The sequence below is a fragment of the Chenopodium quinoa genome, unplaced genomic scaffold, assembly GCF_001683475.1.
Source record: "Chenopodium quinoa cultivar QQ74 unplaced genomic scaffold, ASM168347v1, whole genome shotgun sequence".
In the NCBI taxonomy this organism is placed as follows: Eukaryota; Viridiplantae; Streptophyta; class Magnoliopsida; order Caryophyllales; family Amaranthaceae; genus Chenopodium; species Chenopodium quinoa.
The window spans coordinates 938,179-951,795 of record NW_018743099.1 but is presented as its reverse complement, the minus strand read 5'-3'; the positions used below and the strand labels follow the sequence as shown (position 1 = coordinate 951,795).

The 13,617-nt window shown below is 34.5% G+C and overlaps 1 pseudogene; it reads left to right on the top strand.

The window, feature by feature from the left end:
- The first annotated feature begins 2,305 nt into the window (after positions 1-2,305).
- On the top strand, positions 2,306-10,850 carry LOC110731900 (annotated as a pseudogene).
- The last annotated feature ends 2,767 nt before the right edge of the window (positions 10,851-13,617 follow it).

Below are 13,617 nucleotides of genomic sequence, written 5' to 3'. Positions count from 1 at the left end.
AATGATAGTTGATATAAGTTAATGGCCTCAATTACAAACATGAGGTTAAGATTAAATATTTAGTTGTATAAGGTTGTAACAATTATCCATCCCCATACAAATTTTTTTTTGTTCCATTATAATTTTCCGATAGATTAATTGACAATTAAATAGGATTAAAATAATTTATTCAATTGTTCCCTTTTATTTGGAAGTAAGACATTGACAGGTGTCGTGTTTTAATTAGCTAACTAGTGTGTGGCCCAGGCGATGCTCTGGTTTTTTTTTAACACTTGTAATTGAATAAACAGATTCATTCTTTATTATTTATTTATTCATTATTGTTTACAATTTATGATAGTTTTTCATTAAACCTTTGAATAAATTATTTATGGAACAACTATTGATTAAATATACAAACGTGTTCCTTTCAAAAAAAAAAATATAAACATGTCTTTTGTTTATAATTTATAATATAATAAAAATAAAGACATAATTATTATCAAAATAATTAAATAACTAAAATTGATTTGTAACAATAGTTAATTTTTCTTGCTTGTATGTATTACCTTGATTAGCATAATTAGCCAATAATAGGATCAATTTTTGTTTTTTTTTTTTTTTATTTTTTTTTATTTTTTTTTAAAAAATTGTGGTTATTAAATGTTCAGATCTCTATCCAATCCGCATAGTTATATATTTATGAGTCAAGTATAAAGACACGATTAATATATGGATGAGATAGTAAGACAACTAATGCATATTTTTGTGGTTATGAATTCGAATCTCATGATAGACATTTTTATTAGAATATGCTCATAGTTGAAAGATGACATGGAGAGGGCGCCACGTGGCACATAAACATTTTTAGAATGCTTTTTAATATATAAAAATAATAAAGTATAGAGTATAGATAGATATAGATATATATAGATTCCATTAACCTAAACACATAACCCTTAAAACATTACAAAAAATTATCCTCAAGTAATTTTAAACCCAAAGTGATATTATACAATGAATTCTTGCGTTACACTCCAAAAAATGCCTTGGCCCGCTAAAAGTTGTCAATTATGACGCATTTGTTGAATTGTCTTGTTCAAAGGATATTTTTTTTGGCAATTATGTTTCAACCAAGGTGTTTCATTTTACTTTTATGAGTCAATCAATCAAAGATTACTAAAATTTCACTTACAAAAAAAATGATGACATTTATGTCCATTATCCAAATTGAAAACCCAACGAAATTGGTTATTTAAGACACCACATCTGTTCGAATCACGATGAGTTTGATATGTGAGTGGATTCAAATCCCACTATGATCAGACGATCAGTACATAGTGCAACTTTGCTGCTCAAACCTACCTTATACTATTGTTATATCTCCATGACATTATTTTATTTTGTGTGAATAACATACCTCAAAACTAGATTCTATTTATTATACCTACGATAAACTCTTTTATAAACAACACAATAGTAAGAGCTTGTTGTTTAGAACGGAAGAGAAGACGAGTTCCAGATGTTCGATTCTTTTTTACTTAAACCTCTAACCCAAGATCATGTCTTAATTTTTTTTTTATGGAGTTAGTAGTCAATTTCAAGTTTTATTTTTAAATTTGACCGTTTAAAATCCGTCCTTATTTGGATAAAAACAAGGTTGCGACTCTCAGGTTAAAGTCTTATCAAACTCCTAATTGGAGCCTCTATGGACCAATCTATCTACTAAAAACTAAAAAATCCCTCCATTTCATAATTAAAACTCTGTTTCTATTTATAGGTATTCCATACTACTTTTTGACAATAATACCTTCTTGTTTCTATTTGTAAATTGCAGCCATTTAAAACTTGTATTTTGTAAATTGCAATCAATTTTTTTTTTAAAAAATTGCAAATTGCAGCCCAAAAGTTGTTTTAGATTGTAAATTGCAATTCAGTTCAATTTTCTCATCGGTTTTCGTGTCGAAAAATGTCCGATCAAGGTTTTAGTGGCCATTTTAGATCTTAAGGGACTAAATTGAGCTCGGAATTGCAAAAAATTAACGTAAGTGCCTCATTTTTACAGGAAAAAATAGTTGTCCACAAATCGATACATTTTTGTTACGTAAAACAAGGCACTTACGTTATTTTTTTTGCCAATTTCGAGCTCAATTTGGTTCCTTACGACCTATAAGGACCCCTTAAACCTAAAATAAACATTTTTCAATGGCAAACCGATGAAAAAATTGAATTAGGTTGCAATGTACAATTTATAACAACATTTGGGCTGCAATTTGCAATTTTTTTAAATGGCTGCAATTTGCTAAATACGAAATATTAATCTTAAATGAGGCAATTTGCAAATTTTTCCATTCTTTTGTGATTTGTCATCATTTTTGTTTTTTTGTACATTTGTTATCATTTCCTAACATTTTCTCTCCATCTTTTCAATAATTTTCAACCACTTTTTCTTTCTCTCTATCTCTCTCTACCTACATATGCATATTTGTACTCTCAACCAACTTTCTTAATTCCCGTAAAAAAAAATGGGAAATATACTTTTAATTATGAAACGAATGGAGTACCACAGGGGCATACTTCTTTTTTTTTTTTTTTTTTTTTTGTTTTTTTTGATAAAAGGGCATAATTCATTACATGTTGTAATTCTTGTAAATTACAATGCCACAATGGATATTTTTACATTTATTTATGATCCAGGTATCATTAATACTCCGTATAACACTATAGTTAATCACTTAATCAACAATCCAACACACATAAATCTTGTCTTTCCTTTCTTCTTCTTCTTCAAAAAAAATCATGTCTTTCCTTGAGTAATTTAAAAACTCAACACCCTTACACCTCCTTAATTAAAACCCCACTAATCATATACCCCCAAATAAAAACAAAGAATTCAAAAAGTCATTACTGCCCTTTACCCAAAATAATTCGAAAATGAAAGGAAACCGTCAAATAATTAAAACCCATCATAAAACCACGTGCTCTTTATTGTCCAAAATGGCAATTGTATTTCGGACAACAAAATTATTCAAAATATAATGCAAAAACTAGCCTACTATTACAGTACTACTACTAGTAGGTCATCCATGCTAAAAGAACGTCTTCCCAACATTTCTATATAAAGCTGATTACTTACTCCCTTTCTCTCTCTCTTCTTCATCACATTTTCTCTTTCCTCTCACCATTTTCATCCTCCATTAAACCCTCTTCAAACCTCCACTTTTTCGTAAGCTTTTTTTTTTTTCACCATTTTTTCTCTTCCAGGTTAAACGATGTCGTATCGTGGCGGTAGCAGCAGCGGCGGTGGCCGAGGCTACGGCAGAGGCGACTCCGGCGGTCGTGGTCGCGGCGATTACGGAGGTCGAGGTCGAGGTGGCTCAGGAGGAAGAGGCTACGGCGGAGGGCGCGGTGGTGGTGGTTCAGGGCCACCGAACGTCGGAAGTTTGACGAAAGCTAACTGGGATGCGGCGGCGGGTGTTACGCTGATCGACGAAATGAAGAAGCTGAAAGTATCGGAGTCATCGTCGTCGTCTTCGCAAGGTCAGGGTCGAAGGAGTCGTAAGCCGTTAGTGTTACCGAAGCGACCTGGGTCTGGTACTGTTGGACTCCGTTGTGCTGTTCGTGCTAATCACTTTCTTGTTCAACTTTCTGATAATGACTTTCATCACTACGATGTAAAATATCTTTCTCTCATCTTCTCCTTTTTTGTAATTTTGTAAATTTTTTTGCTTTTTTTTTTAGAAATATTTTTTTTTTCGTTGATGATGATGTCATTTTCTCTGTGAATCTGGTTGATGAATGGGTTTTTATGTTGTTGTGTTGATGGGTGTTTAAATGTGTTGAGTTTTTCTTCCAGGGTTTTGTCTTAATTTTGATGCTACCTTGGTTTTTGTTTTTGTGTTATTTTGTTGATGATGTCATTTTATTTTTGCTATTTTTAAAAAATACTCGTATTCCTTTTTTTTTTTTTTTTTTTTTTTTTTTTTTTTTTGTTTCCTTTTGGGAAATGGGGGTTGATGGTAAATACAAAGAATGTCATATTGTCACAAAACTCACAATATTTGCTGTAAAATGTGTGAGTAATTTCAATTTGGGTATAATGTTTTTGTGTCGCTGTTTATCAATGTTTTTTTATTTTTATTTTTATTTAAGTGAGAATGATAACGTTGTGTATTTAGGTCTGTTTTAAAAAAACTGATGGATTCATTAAAAAAAGAATAAAAATTTACTCGGTAGTAATAATGGTTATGGCTTATGGGTTTTCCAAAAAAAAAAAAAAAAAAAAGTTATGGCTTATGGGTGCTTTGGGCTTTGGCTGTTGTTATAAATAAATATACAAAATCAAAAGTGAAGAATAATTTCTCCTATGAATAATATTGGGTTTAATTTTTTTTTTTGTTTTTTTTTTTTTTTTTTTTTTTTTGTGAAACGCAATTTTTAATTTTTTTGGTTTCAAATTCTGAATATTGGGTGTTGTTCTGTACTTCTGTCACGGTATGCACATTGCTGGGTCTTTAACGATTTTGTGAAGCTTAAACAGTTGCACACTGTTTGATTGGTTTTCAAAATGATGGGTTTCAGTTATTTATTTATTTGTTTGTTTTTACATGTTTTTTGGGGTTGTGTTTGAGTTGCACTATTCATGTGTTCATTTTAGTTGCTGATGTTAATATATTGTTGTGGTAATTTGTAAGATATCCTTTGTACCCATATCTTTTGGTGCAATTTTTTTCTTTCTTCGAGTCCTTTAATCTTGTTCATTTGGGGTGGGTTATTGGGTGAGTCGGGTTTCAGTATGGTTTAAATGGTTTGTTAAAAAGCTATTCATGTGTTTATGTATTCTGATGCTAATATATTGTAGTGGTAATTAGCATGCTATTTTTTGTGTATCCTCTGGTGCAGTTTATTTATTTATTTTTTTCTTGAGTCTCTTTATCTTGTTTATTTGGGGTGGGTTATTGGGTGAGTCAGGTTTCAATATGGTTTATCGAGTATGGTTCTAGAGTTGGACTGGAACAAACCTGACATGTGTGGTGTGTTATGCTATCAAGGCATCAAGTACGCAATATCCTAGTTTTTCTTATTGCTCTCTTTTCCCTTTGTGTGATTTTCTATTATCATTACTTTTTTGGTACCTTTTAAATCTAATAATTTTCCATGTACTCCTGCATTGTGCTGTAAGGGCCATTTTATACAGTAAGCCATTAAATTGAGGATTGAAATAAAATTTTACTAACATTACATTGCTGGAAAACTAAGTGGTAAGAGACTCATACACGGAAAAAAAAAACCCCCTATATGCAGCTTTCACTAATTTACAAGTAAAACATTGTGAGTAAGAGCACTGTGGAAGAAAGTGAAGTAATTTTTGGTTCTGTGCTCTTATAGTTTAGTATAATGTGGAGTACTCTTAATTCTAGCTTTCCCTTATGTAAGTTGATGGTAAGATTTGTAGATAACAGTAAACAATGAAACAAGAAGGTAGAATTTTCAGTAATTTCAATTGCTAATTTCTCTTATAATGTGATCGATCAATAATTTCCCTTTCCGGGTTTGAGTTAATGTGTTTAGTGTTACAATTTTTGAACTTTGACTCACAGACAATGAGTGAGGACTCCCATTATTTCTTGATGCTAAAGATGCAAGTTTACTTTTGGAATTCTTTGTAAGTACTGTACTAGATTTAGTCAAGGAACACTTATTTAAATTATTATTTGTTTTCTAAAGGATGCTCATATCTTGATAATGGGAATGTTTGCAATGGTTTGTAACTATGGATATTAGTATGACCAAAATTATGCCCTCTGTTATCATATACCCTTTAACTTGATGGCATACTGATGATGTTTTCTTTGTGGAGCAGGTGTCAATCAATCCGGAGATAGCCTCCAAGAATTTTAGTAGAGAGATACTGAATAAGCTTTTACGTACATGATCACAAGTCAATTTTGGGGAACAAGATTCCAGCGTATGACGGCAAGAAGAGCTTCTATACTGCAGGTCCTTCACCATTCACGTCAAAAGACTTTGTCGTTGAAATTGAAAAACAAAGAAGAGGCAGTTCTGAGAGGTGTTTTATGCTTCTATCTCTTTAATATAAAAGATTGTCTATTTATGGATATAACAAGTTTTCGCTAATTTTGTTTGAACTGTTATGTTTGATTGTCAGTGAGGTTCAGAAATTCCAGGTTACCGTCAAATTGGCTAACAAGGTTGATATACATTTTCTGCAAGAGTACCTTGCTGGTCGATTTTCAGAATCTCCCAAGATGCCATCCAAGTGCTTGATGTTGTTCTTCGTACAGCAAAGCCTCCTACAGAGTAATATTTCTTATACTCAATCTTCTTTAAGTGTTTGACTCTCATAAAATCCTGTTGCCTTTTGTCTTTCGTTAAGATGCTGAAAAGTCGTTTTTTGTAGCTATGTGTTGATTGGGAGATCATTCTTTTCGGAATCACTGGGCAAGGATTCTCTTGGGGAAGGTTTAGAGTATTGGAGGGGGTATTATCAAAGTATTAGGCCAACCCAGATGGGCCTCTCTCTCAACATTGGTACACCCTTGTCTAACTTGTTGCAATATTGTATTGGGCTTTGATTGTAGTTCCACCTGTGCTAACCAAATTGACTATTTGACATTATAGATGCATCTGCACGGCCTTTCTATGAACCGATAATGGTTCATGAATTTGTGGCTAGTTATTTGAATCTGAGAGATTTATCTAGGCCCTTTTCTGATGCAAATCGTATCAAGGTATTATGGTACTAGTGTTACAGTGGCCATGTGTCGCATTGACGCATTCATTATTCCATTATTTTTATGCTCTGCAACTTTATATTTCTTTGTGCTTATTTCAGGTTAAGAGGGCATTAAAAGGTATCATAGTGGAAACAAATCATTTAGCATCCAAGAAATGCTACAAAGTGATAGGCGTGTCAAGTGAACCTGCAAACCAGCTGATGTATGGTTTTGGACTAAATGTTAAGCATGTTTTGTTGACATAAAGAGTGTACTTACATTCATTTGTGTTTTGATGTCTTAGTTGTGGCTATTGTTTGTTATTGAGTGTGTGTTGGTACTGTTATCCTTCTGCCTCTCTAGCATTTTTCTCACCTTTCGGTGGGTTGATGCTGAATATAACCTTGTGTGAAGTACATTATACGGAAGCAAATTAATTGTCTTACAGGATTGTCAATGTTGTAAGCATGTAGATATAATGTCTTGAAAGAATATAAACTAATTAATAATGTCAAGCAAATTGTCTTCGTACAAGGTTTCTTATGTTTGAAGCTATTGTATCTAATGTAAACTATATCTAGTTGGGATTTTGAACTTGCAATGTCCAATACTAAGCATAATGATGTTGCATTGTAGGTTCTCTTGGGAGTAATGACATCCAGTTGTCTGTCTCACAGTACTTCAAAGACAAGTACAAAATACAGCTTAGACATCCAGCTTTACCATGCATCCAAATTGGGTCGGCTAAGAGGCTTACCTATCTGCCCATGGAGGTCTCCTTTTTAATTCACTTGTTACTTGACTTTCTTTGTATCATGTGTAAATGTTATTTATTTATTTTTCTTATTTTTCTTGTAGGTCTGCCAAATTGTTCATGGTCAAAAATACCCTAAGAAGTTGAATGAGAGGCAGGTGACTGGTCTTCTTAGGGCAACCTGCCAAAGACCTCCTGAAAGAAAGAGTAAAATCATCGCGGTAATCTTTATAAGAGAGTTTGTCATTCTGCTTTATTCTAGAATGTTTGCAGGTTTTGTTGTACATGCAGTTGGTTTTATTAATTCTTTTTAATCTCTGAAGATGGTGAAGAACAATCGCTACTCTGAAAATCAGATGGTCAAGCAGGAGTTTGGAATGAATATAACTGAAGTGCCTGTAACTGTTGATGCCCGAGTATTGCCTCCACCAATGGTATGTTGTTACAGTTTCTCTTTAACTTTATATCTTGCCTTTTATTTTAGTTTAGCACCCTTGACTTGACAAGTTAATTCTTCCATTTTATAGCTCAAGTATCATGACAGCGGAGCTGAACGAGAAGTTGCTCCAGGGGTGGGCCAGTGGAACATGATTAACAAAGTAAGATTTGACTATTATAACCTTCTTGTGGTTGCAGCATGCTTTATATTTCTCACTGGTCAATTTGTATTTGTAGAAAATGTATCTTGGTGCTACTGTGTCTCACTGGACTTGCCTGAGTTTTTCAAGACTAGATCAAGTTTTAGTGCAGCGGTTTTGCGAGGAGCTGGTTGCCATGTGCTCTAGCAAGGGAATGGTATGGTTTCAATAGATGAAAATTAATAATTTCTTTGTGTGAATGTTTCCTTTTTTTGATTTTTTTCTGTCATTGCAGAACTTCAACCCGAACCCTTTTATTCCTATACGCTCTGCTCATCCTGCTCAGATTGAGAAAGCTCTTTCAGAAGTAGGAGATAAGGTGCAGTTGCTAATTATTGTTTTGCCGGATGTAACTGGATCCTATGGTATGTGACTTTGTCTATTCTCTAGATTTATATGTTGTGCTTGTTGGTTAAAAGTAACAGGGATTTCTGTAACCATGCAGGGAAAATTAAAAGGATATGTGAAACTGAGCTCGGTATAGTTTCTCAATGTTGTCAGCCTAAGCATGCTCAAAAACTTAGCAAGCAGATCTTGAAAATGTGGCTTTAAAAATCAATGTGAAGGTGAGTGCTGAAAATTACGAGTCTAATAACTTAGCATTTGTTTACCTACTGCTAAGCCAATGTTTGCCGCAGGCTGGAGGAAGCAACACAGTCTTGTGTGATGCGATACAGAGAAATATACCCCTCTTGACTGATCGTCCAAAAATAATTTTTGGTGCTGATGTCACACATGCTCAACCAGAGGAGGACTCTAGTGCCTCAATTGCAGCTGTAAGGTTTTTCAAGCTCTGTTGTCTAGCTTTCTTGTTAGTGCTATGGATTCAAGGTGTTCAGCTGTTAATTGTTGCTCGCTATTGCAGGTTGTTGCCTCAATGGACTGGCCTGGGGTGACCAAGTACAGAGGGCTTGTTCGTGCCCAGGGTCATCGGGAGGAAATTATTAAGGATCTGTATGCATGTGCTAGGTAAATTAACTGTAAATGTTGCTCAGGAAGTTGCCAAAATCTTATTCCGACTTGCGAGTTTCTAATATATCTCTTGTGCTTGTAGAGAACTTCTGGTAGCTTTCTACAAGGCAAATAATAGGCAGAAACCTGAGAGAATATCTTCTTTAGGTATAATTTGTGGCTCAAATTGTTTGCTGCTCAAAAACTTTGTTGTCTGACTTGCCTCTCTCATACTCACTCCTTTTATATTGGACAGAGATGGAGTAAGTGAAGGCCAGTTTGCTCAGGTCTTGCTGCATGAGGTTGATGTGATACGGCAGGTAACAGGCTTTTGACATATAGAAAAACCTGAGCTTAATTTTTTAAATGGGTGGATTATTATGCTGTGACATTTAGCCGGTAGCAACAAGCGAGTTTGAAATGTTAATTGCAGTTGAAGTGCATTTTGCGGTTTTATTGAATATTTACTTCTGTTCAATCCTTATTCTATAATGTTTTGTTTTCAAGGCTTGTGAATCCATAGAAGAGAACTATCAACCACGTGTGACATTTGTGGTTGTGCAAAAGAGGCACCACACCCGTCTTTTCTCCGTTGATAACAAATTGACTGATAGGAGTGGCAATATTCTGCCAGGTTATTATATTTTCAAATTTATGCTATTCTTGTGAAGCACTGTCTCTTCTTATTTGTGATCCTCGTAATGACTTTCCCCCCATTATCTATCCCAGGAACTGTGGTCGACAGCAAAATTTGCCATCCATCGGAGTTTGACTTCTATCTATGCAGTCATGCAGGTATACAGGCAAGTTGTTTTGGTTGGCTTCAGTCTGTTAGTTTGCCAATTTAAGTTTGACTGTCAATGATAATTCACCACTTAATAATCAGTTAGTATTACTGTCATTTGACTATGTGCATTTGCTGCCTAGTTGATTTCACTTACTGCAACCCAATCTTGTGGTTTTATTGACATTGTGAATGACATGTTTAGGGAACAAGCCGACCCACACACTATCATGTGCTCTACGACGAGAACAATTTTACTGCAGATTTGCTCCAGCTGCTGACCAATAGTTTGTGTTACACGTAAATATCCGTTCTTACAATTAGTTTCTTAATGAATGTAATTATGAGTTCTTACTTTCTATTTCTGAACTCGTGTGTTTGAATCCTGTTTTTTCAGGTTTGCTAGGTGCACACGCTCAGTATCTGTAGGTAAGTGTTATTGAAAAGTTGCTTCTTTCTTTCATCACCTCTTTGTGTTTTGGATACACTAACCATAAACTTTGATTGGCAGTTCCCCCAGCCTATTATGCACACCTTTTGGCTTTCCGTGCTCGGTATTATGTTGAAGGCATGACCATGTCTGATAGTGAATCAACAAATACCAAAGATCTGACCAAGGACAAACAAGCAGAGGTTCAGGCCCTTCCAAAGATCAAGGAAAATGTGAGTGGTGTCATGTTCTATTGCTAGGAGGAATTGCAGCATCCTCAACCTGGTACTAGTTTTTGCAGTTTTCACTTATTTTCTGGGGCTACGAAGTTCGAGTTTGCTATCGAATATCGATTTTAACTTAACCAGTGGTGTATATAGTTATGTGGGTGGAAAATGTGCCGGAGATTTAATGTAAGGTGCACTTTTGAAAACACTGATACTGATACTGATCAGTAATCACAGATCAGGTTGCCAAGGTGATTAAGTTTTGTAAAAACTTGTCTGAAGTTTGGTCTTGTCTCAAGTTTTACACTGTTAAAGATCTTGTTGAGAAAGTGAAAACAAATGTTGGTCAATACTTTAATTTTGGAATATGTTACTGTTTTCTTATTGTTAGCTACTGTATAGTAGATTAATAGTAACTCTCTAATACTCCGTATTACTAGTTTACTGCTACCAATTTAAGCAAGTACGCAGACCCTACCTTTTTTTTTTTTTTTTTTCCTAATTGCATATGTTTGACATTAGCGGAGTTTATAAAATTTGATATCATAAATTGGCATAAATTAAACAAGGTCAATTATGATAGAACTCATAGAAGGCATGACTATGTATATATGATTGGTGGATTTTGGGATTGTAAAATAGATGGACTTGTATTTTATGCTCATGTTTTGTGATTGATCAAGATAGGAGCTTATTTTCCAATTCCCCACAACCATGTTTCAGACTCAAAAAACTCTTTGGAAAAGCTCAAAACATATGAACTTTTGAATTAGCTTATTGAATATTTAAACATCTACTTCGTAAAAATTAACAGTTATGGAAAAGTATTGTGTAGGTTGGACTCACGTGAGTCCAATCATACAAACAGAAAAGAAATTCAAAATTTAATTGTCAGAAATTAGATAATAATGGTCAGATATTAGATTATAAATATCAGAAATTAAATTATAAGTGTCATATATTAGATAATAATGGTCAGAGATAATATTTCTTTTGTTTGATAATGGTAGATGATCAATCGGTCGTTGTACAATCACCCTAAAACCAAACAATATTTCTACCTAAACCAACCTAAGACAAGTCTAGGGTAAGTAAAGAATTGTATCCATAGGGAATGGGTCAAGAACACCAAGAGTATGAAACATTTGTAAGCTAATTCGGTCACAAATTGGGTTTTGATTGGTAAACTATTATATAAAGGAACGCTAGGGGAAACGGGATTCAACACCAACCAAAACCAAGGAATCAACAACAAGGATAAATCATGAGCACACATGGAAGATAGAATAGGAACTTAACATTGTCTTATTTCAAAGTCACAACATAAGTACTCCTTAGATTAAGCACTAACATGACAAAGATTAAGTCTCAAGGATAGGAAGTGGGTTTCTAGCTCGAGTTTGTCTCTCGATCATTCCGAAGTAGTATGAGGCACAAATAATTGGGATTTCTCACCTAATTACCACACTAAAGCATCCTACTCAATGAAACCAAACATCCACAATCATGAAAGTAGCATAATCCAATTGCACAAGAAAGGACTCACCCCAAAACTCCATCTTTCGATGTGAGAAGAGGGATGAACACATGAGCATGAAGTGACCATCAAAATACACATGCAATAATCAATTCAATCACAAACAACCATCAATCCAAGGTAGAACATGAACAATTCCAAGTTAATCAACCATAGTTTGGTTGGGTTTTCACCAACCCTAACTAAGAGACTACTCATTAAACATGGTAAACATTACTCTAACAATTAAATCTAAGGTTTTCATGAATTCAAATAAACTAGGAAAGAGATAGAACAAGAATGGATTAAATATGCAAGAACAAATAAACAAGATTAAGGGAGAAATTATCAACTCAAAACAATTAAAAACTGAAAATTAAGAGTAAGAGATAGAGGAAAGAGATTACTTAATAAACTTCAAGGTTGAGAAATTGTTGTAATTGATGGAACAAACTTCCAATAATTCTTACAAATGATTGAGTTTTTAAGAAACTAAACTAAGGGAGAGGAAAACTATGAACTAATTAAGAGAATAAGTCTAGAAGAGTTAAGGAGGAAAAAGGTCCTCAAAACTGAAGTCGAGCGTCCTATTTATATGCCCCAAAATTACATTGTAAAATCTGTCAAAAATCGGGCTTCAGAACAGGAGGAGCGCCCGCTCCAGTAAGTAGGAGTGCCCGCTCCTGGCTTCTCTGCGTGCCCGCTCCTAGTGGTGCAGGAGATGGCAAAATTTTGGGAGGCAGGGAGGAGCGCCCGCTCCTTTTGGGATGCACGCCCACTCCTGCTTAGAGCAGGGGAGGCAGAATGTGATGCTGGAATTAGGAGCGGCTGCTCCTTTCTAGGTGCACGCCCGCTCCTTCCTGGTGCAAGCTCCCTCAAGAAAGTCTTCAAGCTTTGTGGGGAATATTTCAAGCATTACCCCTAGCTTGAACCCCACTGTGATCATACACTAAAGTACGGTGGCGTCCAAAGGGAAAGAAGATAGAGCAAACGAGTCGCCAACAAGTTTTAGGAACTTGTAAACCGTTCACGAGGTGAAGGTTACACCCCTTAACGATTCAGGAGATCGTCAACTCCAATAGGTCTGGAACCATGACTGGTAGTTCGAGGATGAAGGTACAAATCCAACCTAAAAGAGATTGAACCTACCCTAATAATAGGCCTCTACTTTATTCTGATCGTATTCATGTGCGCTTTCTGACTAACATACAATCAATAGGTTTACCCTAAACCTGTTTAATCTATGTTGGTTGAATATTAATGTACAAATAAATCTATTATTGGCGATCACTTAAATTATAATCAAATTAACAATAAACAAGATTATTAATTATCTTATTAAGCGTGATTACAAGTACCAATTCCCTTTAAACATGCATAAAAGGCGTGATCAAGCAATAACAATAAACATCAAGCAACATAATCATAAACTAATAATAAATCATTATGATCATAATCATAATTATAATAAATAATCATGTTAAAGCATATTAATAGCAAGATCCTAGGCATGGTACTAACAAGATTAATAACAAATCCTAGCATGTCACTAAGCAATAAAAATCAAAGCTTTAACCCTAACATGATACTAACATGCTATT